The sequence below is a fragment of the Thunnus thynnus genome, chromosome 21 (genome assembly GCF_963924715.1).
Source record: "Thunnus thynnus chromosome 21, fThuThy2.1, whole genome shotgun sequence".
Taxonomy (NCBI): Eukaryota; Metazoa; Chordata; class Actinopteri; order Scombriformes; family Scombridae; genus Thunnus; species Thunnus thynnus.
The window spans coordinates 8,793,266-8,814,437 of record NC_089537.1 but is presented as its reverse complement, the minus strand read 5'-3'; the positions used below and the strand labels follow the sequence as shown (position 1 = coordinate 8,814,437).

The window sequence follows — 21,172 nt, the reverse complement described above, 5'->3', positions numbered from 1 at the left end:
AAAAACAACATGCTCCTGCTTAACCGCAGAGATGAGGTCTTTCCAGGGCTCACTATGGATGTCCTCAGGGACCCCAGCAGATGTCTTGAATTGGTTTCAACTGACAAACACTGAGGACAATTTAAGCACTTATCTGAGCGAGAGCACAGCTTCAGAGTAATTTGAATTAGTTTGTTTGTTAAATCTTAATCTACAAACCTTGCTTTGGTTTTAACTATGCAAAGTTAACGTAATACAAAATGTATCTTCTTCAATATACTGTTTGGTTTCACAGAGTCAATTCCCTTGTGATCTAATGTGCACTAGAAGGAAGTGCTTCTCACACTTCTTTAAAAAAAAAAAAAGAAACTGCAAAATTGTGTCATATTATATTTTTACGAGCATGGGAATTTATATCATAAGGATAAACCAGATCATCAGAGGGCTTTATTTGACCCCAAGTCATCAGTCTTTGTTAACATCATCAAAGTTAAACGCCTGACGCTTTGATAGCTGTCTGTATTGAATAGGGGGTGAACAGAAAAAAAACAAAACAGGAACAACTCATTATACAATATAATTCAGCACTACCTCACATCAGTTTCTCTTTTTTGCTGAGAACTGATGCTGAGTGTTGCTTCCTTGGCTGCACATTAGGTTTAACGTCCTTTTTCGTTTCCTCAGTAGTTGGTCAAGATTGTATTCATACTTTTTCATACATACTTTTTTAATCTTTTTGTTGGCTTTTTGCTAAAAACTTTTCAGGCTCTCTCAGTCAGTCTTATGCAGTCAGACTACCAAAGTTGGCAGGTTATTGTAAAAATAAATATGAAACTAAAGACATTAGAGTCCCACCACATAGGATTACAAACTGGTGTGATTCTGTAGATGCAGATGAATTATTATCAAATTGTAATTTCTAATGACTGTACATACCGAAGACAAAAATGTATATATATCTACATGTACGGTATGTACTGTACATAACCAACTGTATACACTGAAAGTAACTTATTGTATTAACTGTACTATTTGCGCTACTGTATATAGTTTACAGTGACAGTTTAACCTGTATATAGACATTATACATATGTTGTTGTCCATTGTTGTGTGTGTATATACTTTTTATTTTATTTTATTTTATTTATGTTATATATACAGTACCAGTCAAAAGTTTTTCTTTTACACTTTCTCATTAAAGGGAATGGGAAGGTATGTCCAAACTCTTGACGGGTACTGCATATGTATTTATTTTTTATTCTATAGCCTGCTGTACTTGTGTAGCTGATGTACTGTATGTCTTCTGTATGTGTCTTTTGGTACATTGTATGTGTGTCTGGAAACCAGACTCTAATTCTTTGTGTCTTCAGGCATACTTGGCCAATAAAGCCGATTCTGGTTCTATTTATATATTTTTTCGAATTAGCTTAACTACTCTTCAATCTCTCCTTGTACCCCCTGTAGTAGAAGTACCCCTGTTTGGGAAACACTGCCTTATATTGTAGGGTGTTTCTGTTATTTTGTCCACCCCACTGCATACCACTGTCTGTATAAAAAGCATCAACCAGGCTGTGTTAGAACATACTGTACAGTGTATGCTTTCCTTTATTTTATTATAAAGGCCACTGGTAATGTCAACCACAAGGTGGCGTAGCTTGCACAGCAGATTGAGTTTATGGTTACAGCTTCAGTGAGCAACATACTAACTCCATCTAGTGGTGGTCTGGATGAGAGGCCTGTGTCGGGGAGCAGTATTGGACATCAAGTTTCAAATTCATGTGGTTTGTCTTGTTCTTGCGAAAGAGTCTCATTCCCAAAGAGCAGCAAATAGACAGGCAGATTGATCGTACGCTGCATTACTAATATTCCACGTACCTCATTATCCCACAACTCTGAAGAACTGTAAGTAATCACCACTGGGGAAAACAGTAAAAAATAAAAACTGAGCAGATCTGGACTGTGTGCTGAAGAATGCGAAAGACTCACAAGTAGAGCAGCACCTGTGGTTTGGGAACATCCCATCCATCTTTCTGCACAGGGGGAATTGTGTGTGTGTGTGCACGAAGGAGATGTGAGAGAGGGAGAAAGAAAAAGAGGGATAGAGGGAGGACATGGTGGAGTCTATGACTAATAGGAGAGACAGAGAAAGCATATGTGACCCATTGACATTGAGCAGGCTGCATTCTGGTTTCAACTGGCCTATGGTCTAGTTCTTGTGGCCCATAGAAATCCTCAGGGACAATGGCTTATGTATCAAGAATGACCCACTGGCGTCAAAGACCATTTACTGCTGTAACAAGTCACAAATAGCTCCTCGTGAAAGTTTGGGTCTGGCTCATCTGCAAATTTGAAGCATATTGTGAAAAAAAAACCCAGTAAAATGATGAGCCTAAGAAAGGAAATAGAAAAAGAATGCCATCCTTTATCCAAGCAAACAGGATCTTCATACTACGCCTCGGCGTAAAAAGAAATGTAATAGAACTTGGACCCCCACAATTTCAGCCCAAACAGGGAGCCTCTTATCATCCGCCATCTCTCCCACAGCTAATATTTCACTTCAGCTCCCAGGCCCACAGAATGAGAGACGTTTCCATTTCATGTCAGTCATTTCCAGGCCTGTGTGTTACCTGTGTGGTGATAAGTGTTTGACTGACTGGGAGTGTCGTTAGTCACTGTCCGGCTCCGAGTGACAGCTACAGATTGACGCCGATGATGAGAGGAGAGGCCTGGTGTGTTCAGGGACAGCAGTAATGCACGGTTGATGTAGGGGGAAGGAAACACATTTACACAAACATACCTATATACGTATTTGTCAAAGGGAATTAAAAAAACAAGACATTGTAACAAAAGGGACGACATACTTCCTCATTTGTAAAAATCTGTTCAGTTCCTCTTATATATCATATCTATATCATATTTTAAAGGTGAATTATCTCCATGCTGTATGAATAAACAATACTTTTGTCCAAGAGCTTCCTCGAAAAACTATGAATATGAGATAATACAGATATGAAGGCCTATTAAGGTATAGTTAAAAGACAAAATGATGGATCTGGTGGTGAAAAAAGTATTTTTTTTGTGTGGATAAAAGGTGCAGCATAATGTCATTGAACATATTAGATGCTTCTAATCAACAGTGTAGGCAAATATCGGCTCGTCGGCCAAATCTGGCCCCCTGATGAAAGCTTTTTTCCTTTCATACATCTGCAGATAACAGCAACAGTATGGCAACTGTGCCTCCAAGATATATGAGAGCGCATATTGCTGAAATTAGGTCTAATAAAGTTACCAGATGAATAAAACAAATAGACAACACAAACAAACTACATGAAACAAGGACTCCACAAATTCAAACACAGATTTAATTCCACAGGTTTAGCTTGTTTGACCACAACAGATTAGTGTCAACACTACTTTCATAAGCTGCTGTAACTCTGTTAGCCTTCACTTACAAATGGGAAAAAATGACATCTGCCCACAGATACAATCCTAAAACAGACATCAAAGTTTTTTTTAATAAATTAATTTTACACTTGAATGAATCAAAGTAAATAAACAAATAAAGTCTGCATTCATCTTATGCAGCAGTGATGATGATGTTTGCTATGTTATTTCAGTGTTTCAGAGAGAAATTACAACACACTCAGTTTGCTTTCACCATTAGTCTCACTATGAGCCGACCTGGAAAAAAAAAACAACAACAACAAAACAACAGAAAATAATACAGCACAACAAGGCCAAGAAGTTCAATCTCTGGACATCTCTGGAACACGTTTTCACCCCTCACTCCTCTTCCAAAAGCGAGACAGTAAACCGTGAGAGATGGATGGGGCTGAGCGTTGCAAGGTTTCCAAAAGCGAACAGAGTCTGACTGCTGCTCTACCTGAGGAGCAAAAACAAAAGAGCCATCTCTACCTGTAGGACTGTGGGAGTCGAGGCTTTGATCTGGACCAGAAAGAGAGAGTAGTTTGATGAAATATTGATGCTTTTTTTTAACTGTGTCCTGTGGGAGCTCAGTCTGCTCTCAGGATGTGTGCGCTGATCTACAATACGGCTCTGTGCTTCGCTAGATGAGAATGGACTTGACTATTCGGCTCAAGGAGTCTTATTGGTCCTAATGGGCCTAATGATGACCCCCCACATGGGCTCGAATCGGTCAGGGACTTTTTTTTTTCTGTTGATCAAAAGGAGAATTACTTTTAATCAGTCAACACCCATTACAAAACACACACACAAGTGATGTGTGTCTGACAACATCTTAACAGAGTCTCCACAGTGAAGCCTGCACATGACTTAAATCTTTATTTGGTGTTGGATGGGTAATTGTTGAAACAAAGGTGCAACAGCTTTAAAGGATAGGTTCACAATTTCTTTACGTCTATCCTAAAATAATAATCAGGTGCCCAATTGAACACTGACATGTGATTTTCTTGCTGTAATGATTCCCCCTTGTTCATACCAGCCATTAAGAGATCCCTTCATAGTGCACTTTTAATGGATGTGAAGGAGGCGAAAAATCAGCCCTCCTATTAATTTAGCTTGAACACATGAACCAGGGTTAATGTGACGCATACTTTTTAGCAAACAGGTCAAAACTGATCATCTTAAAATAGCTATTAACACAGTATGTGGTTAAAGAGACTGAGGGTTCTTCACAGTTATACTTTCTTGGCCCAGTATTTAAAACACTAAGGCCTTGTTAAGCCCAGCATCACCATGTAATATGATTTCAACTGGGTGCTCAGAAAGTTTGATTTGAGTTTGTATGAAAGTGACCCACATTCTTCAAGCAACAATGATCTTCGTGCAAGAAGAAAAAAAAAAAATCTGAATATTGATAATTGCCTAGAGTGCTTTTGTCTGAAAGTTAAGAGGCCAACATACTCCAATCAGACCGGAAAAGAGGGTAAAAAAAAAAAAAAAACGAGGGGGGATTTATCACTCTCCCATGCTCACGTTCATACACAGAGATAGACGGCGGGCATAATGACTTCTGTGGCAAAAAAGCAGAGCGATTATTTAAACTTAAAGGACAGAGAGAGGCAAAGAAACGGGTCGAGGGGGAGAGGAAGGAGGGGTCTTAGGAGGAGCCAGGGGCAGGAGATAGTCTGGGAAAGGTCTCGCGTTAAAGTGGAATTAACATGCCTTTCCATTGGAGTCCATTAGATAATCATATTCATACCACACAAGGCTCCAAACCCTCTCTGTTTCATTATTCCCTTTTAATCCACCCTGATAAGGGGGTGCAGGCGTCGTGGTTTTTATTATGTCGTCATTTGGAATCCACATGAAATCCCCACGGGATGTTATCACGGGGAAATTGCTTAAATTGCCCAAGTGGATATAGTTTTGCGTTTATTATTTCTGACGGATTCAAAAATACTGCAAATATCCTTTTCTGATTATTGGGGGCAGAGAGTCTTATCAGTCATTCTCACTAATGGCCCACTCAAGCCATTCGATACCTCCGGCAGTGGGGGGGGTGGCGGGGTTTTGTGTGTGATAGTGTCCTGAATGTACAAGTGTGTACAGGTACAGTACGTGTGAGAAAAGGGGAAGAGAAGGAGAAGGAATCAACACAGACAGAGAAAAAAGAGGTAGAAGGAAAGTGTGTTTTATGGAGGGCACTTAATGAACCCTGAGGATCGATAACACTCTAATACACTCCTGACAGTAGACTAGAGGTCACTGAAGCTCTGCTTTTGTCGTGTGTTTGTTTGGCCCCCAAATCAGGTCCCCTGGAAAACAGGCCCAGTGTCAGGTGACTGTAGTAATTTGGTGGTCGACACACTTGCAATTATTAGAACTGTAAAATTAAACATTAGGAGCAAGCAAACACACAAAAAGTATTAAAATAAATAGTTACAGAATTTTATCTAGGACTATTCTGAAATTGTGTTTCAATGTAATAATGATATAATCATTTGATTTCCCATCTGCACTGAAAATGTCACTTAATTGAAGTATGTAAGTATTATTATATATAAATGTACCAAAAGTAAAACTACTCATAATGTAGAATGCACTGTTATGTATTATATGATATTATTGGATTACTATCACTAATGCATCAATGTATGAGTAGTGTTTTACTGTTGTAGTTGGAGGTGGAGCTAATTTGATCCATTTTATATACTGTTTGGTAATTTAATATATCTCACATTTTATAAACTGATCATATGTTTTGTTTGTAAAATCTTCACCTGTTAAGTAACTAGAAACTCAAACTGTCAAATAAATGTAGTGCAGTAAAAAATACACTATGTTCCCCAGAAATGTAGCGGAGTAGATGTATAAAGTAGCATGAAATAGAAATACTCATGTAAAGTATAAATACCTCGTATTTGTACATAATGTAAATGTACTTAGTTACATTCCACTGCACCGCAGGCAGGTTTGGAGATATCTGTTTCTGATATTTCTGCTTTCACCCCAGTACAACGAAGGTGAGTGGATTTTTTTTTTTGGCACTCACTGCACTGAAACAATTACCTTCAATTTCTCAACATCAACATCTCGTATCAGAATTAGTGTCCCTTTCATTCAGGATAATCCACACACCAAACTATCAACAGTTTTAAGCATTATTTCTTAAGTAGAAAGAAAATATGTTCTTCTTTTTTTGGGGGTGAACAGATCCAGTCAAATGTTTTTTAAAAGAATTACTAGTAATTAAAGTATAAATTCAATCAGATTACTGTATGTGTTACTAGTGGTGGGAAGAAACTACTGTAGTGCTGCTCAATTACTGTACTTATGTACAATTTTGAGATACTTGTTCTTTACTTGAGTATTCCCATTTTATGTTACTCTTTATTTCTTTTTCACTACATTTCAGAAGCTAATATTACACTTTTAACACTCCGCTACGTCTGTCTGACAGCTGCAGTTACTTTGCAGGTCTGAATGTTACATATAAGACGTACGATCATCTTATTAAATAAAATATAATACGTTGTAGTAGAATAAACTACCCAACAGTATATAAGCAGTTATAATTAGCTCCACAATGACAGCATTAAAATCCTACTTATACATGAATGCATCAACGATAATATTCCAATAATATCCTATATGTTAAATATAACACTGAATGGTGACATTCTGCATTACAAGTACGTTTGATACTTAAAGAACATTTTGCGGCTGTGAATGCAAGACTTTTACTTGCAATGTAAAAGTATTTTTACAACGTTACTACTTCTCTACTTAAGTAAAAGGTCTCAATACATCTTCCATCAGCATGTGCTGATAACTGAAGACACTTGAGATATTCCTTTATGTTAAAATACTGCCTCTGTGCTGTGAAAAACACAGGAGCCTCTGTCATTCCTCTGTTCATGCAGCCAGTGCGTTTCCAGCGGCCACATCTGTGTGGATATAATATGCTTATTCTGCCGTATCCATTTCACAGTGACATCTGTCCAGCGGCAAAGAATTAAAGGCAAAAATCCAAATGCCTACACAACATTCTGCCAAGTATTGATTTACTGTTACGCGTGTAACATACACACTACAGCACTACATATCATTTCAGTGAGATCACGGCTGAAACTGGGAACATGCTCTGTCAGTTGGTCATTGACACAGATGCTGATCTTGAAAGCGCAGCATTTATTTCAGATTGTGGTTGTGAGGAAAAGTGACGATATATGAGTGTGTGCATGCTCTTGATTGGTTATTGTGTGTGTGTGTGTGTGTGTGTGTGTGTGTCTGTGTGTTTGTGAGGATGCCTGAGTATCTACCTTAGTGAGTGCACCTCCCTGTCTGTAGATCTCAGGGTCTGGAACAAACAGTAGTTCCTTCTTAATTGGGGTGAGATCTGGGGCTTAGAGGGGGCCAAGAAGGGACCCCGAACCCCTTTCTTTCTCCTCCAGAATCGCTTTGGCTACAGAGGTGCTTTTGATGTGTGCTTTGGCTCTGTGAGTCCTACTTTGGAATATGTTCTTGGGAGACCATTGGTTACTTGCCTCCAGGCAGAATCTCAATCCCCAGGATCCTGGCCCTCTTTGATGAAATACTTTCGGGAGCCGCTAACCCTACTGATGCCCATGTGCAACCCACCCCTCCCTCCTTTACCCTCTTGTTCTCCCCCCCCCCCCCCCCCCCCCCACCGCCCCCACTCCTAACCCACCCACCCGCCCACCCTCCACCTCCACGTTCCTCGGATTCTCTTTGAGAGATTCATAACAAGGACTTTATCTCTGTGTAGTCCAGGCCAGATGAGCACCGCCTGACAAACTGACAGGAGAATTAGTCGTGTCTTACAGAGCACCTTTGACTGTCTCCTCTCTCTGCCCAACTTCCTGTCGTCACGGACACGAGAATTTTCATTGTATTGACACTGATTTATATCACAGCTCATATTCCATCATTGTGCATTTGTACCATTGCTGTATTTATTATACACTTTATTTATAATGTCTGTATTTGGATTTAAAATCATCACATGTAATTTGAATTAACTGCCACGTTTTATGGATAAAAGGGGGAAAAAAATATTAGTATCTGTAGATTTTGTTGATGAAAGCCATTTAATTTTAAAAATAGTTGTTTACAAATCATCATAGTTTGCCTAACTTTGACAACCAAACTCGTCCACATATTCTGACACAATCAGAATCAAATGTTTAAGGAGTTTATTGATGATAAAGATGTTGACAGTTGTGACAGAAGATCATAGGCTCTGACTGATTAAGGCGATAATTAGTCAATGTAGACTTTATCGCTATAATAAGCATCTGGAAAGTGATTATAAAACATGAAAATCTTCTTTATCAAAGAGAAAATTCACTTGAAGGACAGATTTCTGTATTCGCCAACGATATCTGATCGGTTGAGTGTTAAAACTCAGGATAAATACACAAACTGTGACTTGATGGACTTGACCTCTTGGCCACACACACACATTCAAATCCTGGTTAAACGATTAACCGGTGATTTTCCTCTCCAAACTCCCACCTCTTCATTGATTGAAACAGCACCCTAAAGACCTCTCTTACCACATAATTTCCCTGTATATTGATTATGTATATTGATTACACCTAACCCTACAGGAAGACTTCTCTCTGCCTTACCGTTGCATTAGGTATCACTCTGAAGGCTGAGCCCAGGAGACTATTTTAGCGCTCATAAATCGACAGATCCCAGTATGTGAGTAAGATTGCTCTATAATGTTAATTGGAGTTTTTTTTTTTTTTTTTAGGTACATAATTGAGAGAGAGAGGCCAGTGTGGAATGATCAAAATGTACAAAGAATTCACTTATACCTCACTGATAAAGTTCATAACCATCATCATGTCATAATTGAGAAATTAATCAATGTATTTACCTGTATTTTCTTACAGGTAATTTAATTTAAGCAGTTGTTATTTATAAATATATATTCTAATGGGTGAGAATGGGTTTATATCTTTTTCTATGGACTGGCATTACTACTGAATGTAATGATGTCACATACTGTATGTCATATAGGTATTTATGTAACTGTACTCATATTTCTTGCTGTTCTTTAAACTTTTGTGAAAAGTGAGTGACGGCTCTAAATAATAACACAGTTTGGTTCCTGTGTGGATCAAGAAGGTGAAAACATCATGTCTGTTACAAAGCAGAGCCTATGATAATATACACTGCCTGCCCAGGTCCATTAAAACACTCATTACCAAATAAAGAAAGAAAAAAAGAAAGAGGAATATAATGTCAAACATCATTAAAATCCAACTTTCTTCTCAATTTCGCATAAAACATCAATTTATTAAAGGTTTTCTTAAAAAACACCCAATTCTTTCCCAAACCTGAGTCAGTTTTAGACTTATTCATGTGCTTCAAAGACATATCAAGGAAAGGAAGTAAACTGACTTTAAAGTTATGCTCAGATAGTAATAATTTTAGGACTACCCCGGATCAAAGTTTCCAAAAATGTTGGCTCAAAGAAAGGAAGAAGGAAAGAAAGGGGGTACACAAAATAAAAAAAAAAAGAGGGAGGCAGTGAGTAAAGGAGGGAGCCGAAGGGAGGAGTCAAACGAGGGAAGGAGCAGCTGGAGTCCCACACTTCGCCCTCTCTTCTCCTCGAAAAAGCGCACTAAATGTAATAACTCTCCATGCGCTTCTCTGACGCTTATGTTATTTTTACGCACATCTGCGGTCTGCTATCGGCAGATATTATCGGCAGGCTGATGGTGTTAGTCCGGCGGTGGTTGAACACAGCAAACTGTGAGGAGGAGAAAGACAAGCAAGAGGAAAAACTCTGGCAGCGCCGTTTTGGAGTTGGAGTTGCAGCGTAAAAAAAAAAAAAAAAAAAAAAAAAAAAAGTCCCAGGCAACTCTAGAGGCACATCTGCAAGTTAGGAAGAGGAGAAGAAGAAAGAAGACAAATCTTTTTTTTTTCTGAGAAGATCAAAAAAAAAAAAGTCAAGAATTACAGGGGAAATCACCCAGAAAGAAGTAAGTAATCTATTAAAAAAATCACACACACACACATGCGGAATAGACTTTGAACATTGTTGCGCTTATTTGTCTACTTTTAAAGTTTGGGAAAGCCAATCAGACTGTGAAGCAGCAGAGATTTCACTATTTCAAATCCGTGGAATTTCATACAAGTTTAGATGTAGACGTGAAGTGGATTAACTGCGAGAACACTGGTATGAAACACCAGCTTTTTAAAACAACGATGAAAGCTCGGATCTGGATGGCAAAAACAGCTCCTAAAAAACGCAACACAGACTGTGTTACAGTTGGCCTGGGTATGATTTATTCTGTGTGAAATAAGTGTTGGTTGTTAGAAAACCCGGATGGCACACTTAACAAGTATCCGACAGACAGATGTGCATTTTAAAACAAGTTTGAAGTTGCATGAAGTTTGGTATTAATGGAAAAACTTGTTTCTCGAGCTTTGATGTGTTATAAGACAGGAGGAAAAACACATGTTAGTCTGCTGGGAGTTGTGAACTGAAACTTAATGAACTTCTGTAGACATGAAACTTATTGGACCTATGCCTAAAGAAACGCGCGTGGGGGTGGAGGGGGAGGGAAGGGGGAGGGAGGGGGGTGTATGGGAGGAGGGGGGGGGGGGGGGGCATATTTATGTGCATGCGTGATCATATTTCAGTGTCTGTTATTGATTCGGTTTATCCTTTTAGACTTCGGTAGGATTGTTGAAACAGTTAATGAGAAGATACACGAGCATGTTCAGACACTATCTGATTTTTTTTAAAGCATCCGAGGTTGTGGCTGACCCTCGCCTTGACCTTTAACATGAAGACATATTTAGTTTTATAGCCATTATACCACTCAAACATTTATACATCACTTGTCTGGTTTTATAATGTTTGTCCAACTCAAAACCTGAAAGTGAATTTGAGGCCTTTTTTTTTGTTTTGGCAAGAGTAGTGTAATAAATATTTCCTCTGCAAAAATGTCCTTTTTAATATCTCATTTAGTTTAACTTTTGGCATTGAGTTGGTATTTTTAAAATGTAGAAATTATGTAATTGTTTCCAGTGAACTTTATATTTTTCTGCAGAAGCACTGGTCAGTATCTGGAAACCTGACAGAGTCAAAGCAAGTCATCCAGGAGCATGAAATCACTCAACCACAGTACTGCTTGTACAGTTTGACTGGCATAGGAACGTTTTTAAAATTATCTGCTTTATTCTGTCACATAAAAAAAAAAGAATATTTTAGGAGACATCACAGCATGTTTGAAGGCATGTGCATGTGTTCAGAGAAATTTAAGCCCATTACAGTGGGGTCTGTGGCTCTGCAGGGGTCCATGTGGGGAGTTTTATGGGGCCCTGAGCAAAATGGGAAATAGTATAAATTCCCTTTAATTTAGTTTACCTCAATTAATTAGAATGATCATAATTAAAAATGGATATGAATGACTAATACAATCATAGGTTTTCCCTTTCATAGACAGTAATTCATTTAGAATCAACACTGAAAAAAACTCAAAACTCTCACATGAGTGTGTACATGGTGAAAAAAAAATCTCTCTCTAACAGAAGTTTGTGTGTTCATTTGGGGGTTACGGGACACGAAAACGCTTGAGAGCCCCGAGCTTCCACATGTGCAGATATTTGTTTGAAACTTTCCCTCCTGTCCTCGCCAGCTGTTCCACATTTTATCTGCTTGTCTGCTCTCGGGTTTCACACAGACGACGAGGGTCCAAGGTGCTCAGCCATGCGGTGCAGCTCAAATCCTCCTTTTTTTGACACTTGGCAAATTATTAACGGAGGTCTGGCTGCCTTGAGACGGAGCAGTGAATGAACACACCAAATAAGATGTTTAACAGCACAAGTTCACACAGATAAAAAATCTCCTTTTAGCTTTTTTTTTTTTTTTTTTTTTATGAGGTTGTTCCATCATTCATCTTGGCTGAGCATTTGGCTTTGAGCAGAGTTTTTGCAGCTCTTGGTTACATTTGTCTAATAAAATAAAGAAGGGACTGTCACATAAACTGTCATTTAATATTTTCCCTTTTTTATTTATAATAACAAAATAACATTTCACAGGGCATACGAGTGGAAAATTAATCAGTGTCAAAATGATTAAGCTCAGTTAAAAAAATAATAAACAGACAGACAAGGACAGATTTTAGACCAAATATAGTTAAATCTAACAAGACAATCATTTTGTTATTATAATCGTATTTATAGAGATGAAACAAATAGCTCTGTACTTTTTTCCCTTATATGTTCTGCTTTTCATGACTTGTGAATTCAGCATTTTTAAATATTAATGCAAATGAAAAATACCACATAATTGCCATTGCATTCCATAATTGGAGGCCAAAATTATGACGGCGTACGATATTATTTTCAACATATAAGTACTGTATTTTTTCCAACAGTGTTTAATTAAGTGTGATGAATCTAAATTTCAGTGATTGACTGATGACAGAGAAATATATCATGTATTTGAATATTACACACAAGCTGATCACTTTAATTTTAGTTTTTACACCACAATGTAGATGTTAGTCAAATTTCCAAATATTTGTTATATAATGAAACATATAAAACAGCTTCACAATATAAAGAAAATCTCTTTCCACTCTCAAAATACATGTTAATATTCAATGTGTAGACCTAATATTGTTTTTGCTACTATTAAATTGGTTGATACTGACGTCAAACAGGTGCACCTTTACCAAAAAAAAAAAAAAAGGACTTTGTCTCATTATGATGCAGCAGCAGTGATGAATGCAGCAGTGTTTAAGATGCTAATCTGCTGGAATGAGATGCACAACACAGAGCCATTCGCTTACTGTAGCCAGCAAAGATGTATCACTGCCGCTCTCTGCTTCTTCGGCTCCATGCGTGAGGAACAGGCGGATAACGTTTTTTTTCCTCTGCATGAGTCAGTCCGTCAGATAGCAACAGCGTACTGTTTTATCTCAACTTTTAAGCGCTCCTTAAGGTAAAATTATGCATAGCGACACTTGCCCAATACACCCGTGACCTGGCGACCTGGCAGAATAGGGGCTGTCATGTTAATGCAGGGAGATGACATGCTATTAGCTTTTGAGGTATGGCCCTCTTCTCTCTTTTTAAGGGCCTCGGCATTCACAGAAGGCAGGTTCTGTCCTCAGGCCTTTTACACCCTGCAGGAAGAATACCTGTTATCAAGTTTGTATGCAAGAGGCCCTAATGAGCTGTGTTGTTGTGCTAATGCCCTGATCGGGAGCCCTCAAAGAGGTGGCAAATGTTTTGTTAAAACAGGGGTAATGTGAGGGAAGTTGATTTTCCTCAAGATAATGAGGACTAGGGTGTATTTTTTAGTGTTAGCTTGCTTGTTTTGCAGGTTTTTCTGTAGCTTGTGGTTGATTGTGTGTTTTTCCAGCTTTGTGTTTTTTCTAAATTTACTTATAGGGAGTTTACAGGTTATAATAATAGGTACAATTCTTATAACCTTTCATTGTTGGTAGTAAATAAATATCCACTAGCCACTTGACCAATGAAAGTTTGGAGTAATTCCCTGTGTAATTTGATTAGCTGTTGCTTCTCTTGCATATAACTGCTATAGTTGAATAGATGGCCCCCAAAAGAAATCTCTCTCTCACTTTGATGATTTGGTACTTTGATATGTTGACATCAAGTGAAACAGACACAGTGGGGAAAGAAAGAGGACAAGTCAGACAGAGGTAGTGATTGAGGAAAAAAAAAAAGGCTGTGCATGAGAGCGGGCGCTGGTGTGGTTTGTGAGGAAGGAGGAGTGCTATGAAAAGTTGGGCTGAGATGGCAAACCTGAGGAGCGTCAAAACGTCTGGATGCATTTGCGTGCGAGCAGAGACAAGAAGGGGTCTTCGGGTGCGCGAGGGCTTCTCCTTGGCCTCCTAATCCCCAGGCCCAGCCATCCCTTCAGGGCATGCCTCAGATCTGGCTCTCTGGCTCTCCGCGCGGACGACCCAGCTCCGCCAGCAGATTTAATATGCTATGTGTTCCTGCTCCCCCGGCTCCCCTCCACCTCAACCATCATTGTCCCAGAGCGGGACCCCCGCTCCCTGCTTCAAGGAGCCTGCTAAAGGCACCTTTCAAGCTGGGTGATGTCTTTGGATAAGGCATACGGTGGGGGGAAAGTGGCGATGACGGGGGTGTGAGACTCATGATATCATACTGTAATTTCAGATATGTATATTACACACATTCGTTGAATCTTAATACACTCGGGGCGTTTGCAAACAGCATACTGACACAACAGTCATACACCTCATCACACTTGCATGCATGTACATGCATTCTGCTGCTCCTCCACACTTCTCTCTCTCTCTCCTTTTTTTTTTTCCTCCTTCTCTCACTTATACATAAACACACATTTAGTTTTTATTTGGTCTCATTTCTCTTTGTCTGTTTCTCTTTTTCTCTCTCTCTCTCTTGTGGAAGCAACTTTTTTTCATTTGTCTGAAGAAATAGGAAATGGGAGGAAAAAAAAAAAGTGGGAGCTCAAGTTGCCTTAGCAGGGGCTGAGAGAGGGCTGGTTTGTTTTCCATGGCTTTGGCCTTCTGGAAACTCCAACTGGACCTGACAATTAGTCTGGTCAACTGCTCTCCCAGAGTGAGGCACCGAAGAAGCAATAAAAAAGGAAAAAAAAAAAAGAGGAAAAACAGTCAATAAATAAATATGAATCAAGTGATTTGAATTTACGATGGATGAAGTTGTGTTTGACAGCTTTACATAAGCGCAGTTGTGGGTCATTGTAAATTTTATTGCAAAATATGCAGGTTTGCGTGTGAGAATTCAGAGTGTGCCAGCTAGCGGCTGCGTTTTCTTTTCTCACAGACTTGAGGAGAAACAGGACAGGTCGCGCCTGCATGAGGGCGCCGTTCATCCCCTCCTCTGTTTGCTATAGCTGCCGTAAAAATGTCTTTAAGTCTGCGGTGTGAAGTATAGCAGCAAGAGGTGAAGTGCCTTGGTTAGGGGCCCATTTGCTTGCGGGCTGTGTGTAAAGTTGAGCGCCTAAAGACACAGTTTCCCGGGGCTGGGGGTATTATTGCAGATGTGGCATTGTGTCAGCTTTGATGGGAGCCGGTTGTGGCATCCGTGAGGGGGTCTGTGCTTTCTCGTCCGGGGTGGTGATTGGGGGACAGATGAGCCAGCCGCTTGCTGTGAACAATGATCTGTCACTTACCCCTGCTTCTTGATGTGTGAAGCCATGAGTCAGGCTGTGTCTCCTCCCGGACGCCAGTATATGCTCACACATTTTTTCCCTCTGCCAAATCATTTGAACTCAGGAAGGAAAAACCATAGTGTTAACTGTGCATCTTCTGTTCCTACACTACTAATTAAGTTATTTATTGTCATGCAATAACACACAATGTGAACCCCATGTGTTTGCAATCCCATGCTGCTTGTAGTTGTCTTTCAGCTGGAGTTATCCTTGAGTCTTGCTGCATCCTGGAGTGGAGGTCAAGGAGGGGTCTATTGTTTGAATGTCAAATGTAAATCCCAAGGTTAATACCTGAAAGAAGCAGAGGCCCAGACATTCTCTCTGCTCTCCAAACATGTTTAGATGAGTACCTCTTCCCCCACTCTGCTTCTTCATTTCCGTCTACTGCGGACTTGGGGCAAGTTGGAAAAGGAGGGAGAGGGGGGGGCGGGCATCCCGTATAAACCCCTCTAGTGTGTTCTTCTCAGCAATGAATGCTAACAGACCCTGGCTCTAATAATGCCTCATCTTAGAAAAACAAAAGGGGAACTCTACTATCTGAGCAAATTTCTGCCCCAACCTGACAGAGCCCTCCTTTGACAGCGCAGCATTTGAAGACTAATCGTTTTTTCTCATGCAAAGCACACTGTTTTAAGAGCCCGGGCCACGGAAAGAGAGGGGGCTGTGTTTTAACAATACTCCACAGGGAGTGAGGAACAGGGTTTGGGGAGGGGAGGTGGTGGTGAGGGGGTGGTGGGTGGTGGGGGGGATTCCTCTCTCCTTTGCTCCTCAGACAAAGCCCAGTTCCTTTCAGGGTTGCATGGGGGGTAGTGTGCATGGGGAAGAGGAGGGAGCATCCAAGAGTTTGAGTTCCTTGAAAGAGAGGGACTCCAGCCGTTTTTAATGACAGTTTGTCATCATGGCTCCTCTACCTTCCAGGGAAAACGTAGGGCTGGCCTTGCACTGACAGGCCTGGAAAGAAGTGGGCTCGAGAAAAATTTATAGAGAAACAGAAATATTAACGTGTACATGGGGCCCTAAAACGGCTTTGGCTATTCCTGCCAGACGGGTGTTTTTATTAAGAGGGGTCGACATGCTTTGGAAATATATCTTATTCATGAAGAAAGCCAGGTTAGACTTCCCAAAGAATTCATTATATTCCCCCAGATGCGGCTTTGCGGGTTGCAGCCGTCCCTCGGAGGACGTGGAGCGTGGAGCGCGACATTGTAAAGCCTCCCTTAGTGGGCACGGGAGTGCGAAGGGTTCCATTTGTCAAAGGTGCTGGAGTCTTTTTCCCTCCTCAACACTTTCCCGGCTCAGTCTCAAACTCATTGTCTGAGCAAAGGCAGGACATTAGTCACCGCAACACCACGGGAGCCTGCAGGGCTAAGGACCAGTGCTCTGGAGCCCGGGCTGGGACAGAGGGGAGGAGAGAGGGGAGAAGGAAGAATGGAAGGAGGGAGGGACGGGAAAGGTGAGAGGAGGGCAAGAGAGGAGGAGGAAATGTGGGGTACCGTAGGTGGAAAGTGAGGAAGAGAGAAGACGAGAGTGCAGAGTATGTGTGTGGGAGAGGGAAAAGGACCGTGGGGGGGTTAGAGGGAGTGGAGTCTGTAGCTCTACCTCAGGGCTCAGTATGTAAGCCCCTGTCTACCCCCCAAAGCTGCTTTCACAAAGAGATTTACAAGACAGGTCTCCGGTGTGCTTTGCTGCCCTGCATTATGAGTGAGTGAGTGTGTGAGTGTGTAAATGTGTGTGTGTGTGTGTGTTTCTTGCAAAAATGGACCTTTCTGTTTTTTTTTTTTTTTCAGAACTTCTTCTCTTTTTTGCATCATCTATGCAAGAAAGATATTCACCCAAATTTGCCAATCCAAGCAGGTCAGACTCACGACAGCCCCAGTGGAGCAGTGTGAATAACCTATTCCCCCTGGTGGCAGGGTGTGTGTGTGTGTGTGTGTGTGTGTGCATTCATGTGTGAATGTATTTCACAGATTCACACATACAAGGGATCCTGTTAGCTTTTGGAATTATTTATAAAGCCTGGCTTTTGTGTGGCGCTCTAAGTCCCTGTCTCCTCCCATTACTGCCTATGACTCTACCTGGGCTTTTTTCAGCCCCCAAATGCTCCCTCAGCCACCCTCCCAGCACAAGGAACTGAGTTTAGTGTTATATGTGAACCCTTTACAGCTACTAGTTTCCACAGAGAATCTCTTTCTCTTTTTATATGCACTGTATACTGGCTAAATGTCCTGGAAAAGTAGTTTTCTCATTTAGAAAGTCACAATCTGTGGACACAAACACAATCTATACACTTGAGAAAGACACAAAAAGTTACAGCGACCCATCCCATATGGCCCTGATTACCCTATAATCCATGTATGTTTTTTTCCCCTTTTACTTGCACGGACCGAGCGGGGGTGAAGGTTTTAGTGTGTTTGAGATGGTTTATGTTAATGTTGCCTTTATTGAAACAAGCTGGGATGTGATTATAGTCCTGCTCGGTACATATGAGCAGCAAACTGCTCTAGTTTCCCCATCTCCCTCTGGCATAGAGATCAATGCAAACCAGCTAACGCAGGGTAATAAGCCATTAGTACACACATTGTTGGAGAGATTTACATACATCGACCGGCAAACTGATAAACTAGGTTCCGTGTCCTAGAGGTAAGAATGATTGTGTGCGCGAGTGATTAGCTGAATGAACGCCGGGTTATGTGTGTGTGTGTGTGTGTGTGTGTCTGTGTGTGTGAACCATTGCTGGGTGATCTCTTCCCTGTGACTGCCAGTCCTGTGTGATAGGTGCCAGATTGTGTAGCTGGGAGCCAGGTTGTCTCTGCTTGTCAGGAGAACCGGGTGGAGGAGGGGAGATGTGAGGATGATTACAGTACACTGTTCCTCTGATCTGATTCATCACTAACTGTCTCTCTTGCAAAGGGTGAACTTATTATCCCTGTCTCAACTTCCACCGTGGAGCCAGCTGCTCTCCATGCTTCCCAATTAACCCCAGGCACCCGTCAACCGCTCCAATTAAGGCCTACTCCTCCTCCTCACAAATTTATTTGCCCGCGTTAGCCGGCCCGGCTCTGGTCGAGATGCTCGAGTGCGAGGAGGTGAGTGAGTGAGCCGGCAAAGCGTTGAGCGTGTTTGTTTAGGAGCTGTCCTAAGGAATGGCGTTACAGCTCCTAGATTTATTTGAGGCGGGGTTGCAAACAGCTGAAACGAGTAAATACACCCAGATGTTTGGCTTCTTCACGATCAAGTCGGTGGGCCTGAGGGGGCTGCCGGTCTAATGACAGTCTTGTTCTTCGCTCTTTATGTTGGGGATTTTTAGGGGGCCATTTTGTGACTGTGCTCTTTAGAGAGTTTATGGGAAGTTTTTTGTTGAACACTTGGCAGCGCTGTGAGGTTTATAGCATCTCATTCCAGTGTTGTGTGGTGTGATATTGTCTTGGTATTTGACTTGCGTGAGTTTTTTTTCACTGGGCTGAGCGTTTCCTCCCAACTCAGCCTTTCAAATCCGAAATATTCAGCTGTGTGTTTTTGATGCATTGGTTTCTGATGAGCAACAGCATGTGTGTGTTTGTGTGTGTGTGTGTGTGTGTGTGTGTGTGTGTGTGTGTATCTGTACTGGAGTGTTGCTGTAGATGGGATACAGGTTTGGCAGCACTGCCAAATCCTCTGAGACTGCATGTGTGTGAGTGTGTGACTGTGTGTGTGTGTGTGTCTGTGTGTGTGTGTGCGCGTGTGGAGTCTACAAGCCGGCGCAGAGGGATGGGGGGGCTCTGTGGCTGATATGAAAGTGAAGGGAGAGAGTTGTCTCCCGACGCTGCCGTAGGGAGAGCCGTCAGGGAGCTAGAAGTCTCTGGGACTCCCTCTGAGCTTCACTTGTCTTTGATCTCACACCTCCGCTGCGGTATACTCAATAATACTCCATAGAACTCTCTCTCACCTGCCGCCAATCCTGCAACACAGACCCACAGTTCACATCGATGAGAGTCTCAACTTTACTTACAGACCTGCACAAGGGCCAGTGAGCCCGTTCACTGTGTTTACAACTACCAGAGAGGGAAACTTTGAAGACTACAACTGCTAGAAAACATAATGAAAAGACTGAATCACCCTTTTGACTAATCAATCAATTAATGAAGTTCATAAAATGTCAGAAAAATAGTAAAAAAAATGCCCATCAGAAGTTTCCAGAGCCAAAGAAATGTCTTGACTTGTTTGACCAAAAGTCCAACATCCAAAGATATTCTATTAGCAATGATATAAATTGGAGAATAAACAGCAACTTCTCACTTTTGAGTAATTGACAAGAGCATATTTTGGCATTTTTTCTTGATAAATGACTAATCTAATCATTCAACTAATAAACTAATGATTTCAGCATAAAATATGCAGCTCTAATTAATAGGTATTTTGACTAAGCTGATGAAAATGAGCCCATTTTGTCACTATTTTTTATAAGTTTAAGAGCAACTCGACTGCTTTATTAAGTGCATGTACTTTGTATTTAGTACACTCACTCCTCTTTTTACCCCTGTCGCTGACATGTTGAATTAAGGATGGAGTGCTGATAGGATGACCTTATTTTAAGGTATTTTTCAGCCCGTCTGATGAAAGATAAGAAAAATGTGAAGATGCAACAGAATTATCCGTCTCTGCATCTGTGGAATGTGTGACCCACTGTTACCCTTTTGGATATGTTCCCATCCACACAGGAAGTCTAGCATTAAAGCAATGCCATTTTCTTCATTTTCGCTTCCTTGTTTCCCCTTTCTCCCTGCATTCCTTTGACTGACTGTGGCACATTTCAGGACAGCCTCATTCAGCATTCCTTTACATCCCGATTTGTTTGCCCTCCCCTCTCATTTCTTTCAAGTCTCTCTCTGTTTAGGTCCGGCTTTATCATGCGAGAGCCAAACACCAAGACAACTTCATCTCATCCAATTTTCAACCCTTTAATACGGTTTAAATGGCATGGCCGCGAGGGCCAGGACGGGAATTAATAAGAGCCAATAAAGCTCGCCGCTGGGGCATCGGGGCCAGTCTTTAAGTAAACATTATGACTTCTTGAGGGGGGAATCGGGGGCAGCACTTGATGAATTGTGGCGGAGCTTGGGAAGGGCTAATTTCTCACTTAGCCGTCCTGATGGGGCTAGCTAATAGGCCTTGCTTTGCCTGGCTGATTGTCTGCTGGCTTTATTATTGTGCATTATCGCGCTGCCCCCTGGCTGTTGTTAGGGTTCGGCCCCGGAGACGCCAGCGCCCGTCATTAATCACATAGCAGCACTGACTCACTCCACTCCAACACTTATCCCAATGACACAGAGGAATGAAGGGAAGGAAAGAGAGATAGGGAAAGAATAAGTTAGGGAGGGAGTGAAACTGAACTGAAGAGGACAAGAACTTTCAAGTGCAAGAAGTGAGTGTTTCACAATGACTTCATAACCTGTAGCTCACTCATGCCGTGCAGCCAAATAGCACCTCTCTTTGTTATACATGTCTGTCTAAGGCACGGAGGATAAGAGGAGTATGTTCTACAGTCCCGCA

General features: G+C 41.2%; 1 protein-coding gene across 1 annotated transcript in view; it reads left to right on the top strand.

The window, feature by feature from the left end:
• The first annotated feature begins 9,679 nt into the window (after window positions 1–9,679).
• Window positions 9,680–21,172, top strand: part of gli3 (GLI family zinc finger 3) — a 95,895-nt gene continuing 84,402 nt past the window's right edge. The window contains exon 1 of the mRNA XM_067578755.1: window positions 9,680–10,421. The gene's annotated coding sequence lies outside the window, so the exon portion shown is untranslated. The remainder of the gene's footprint in view (window positions 10,422–21,172) is intronic.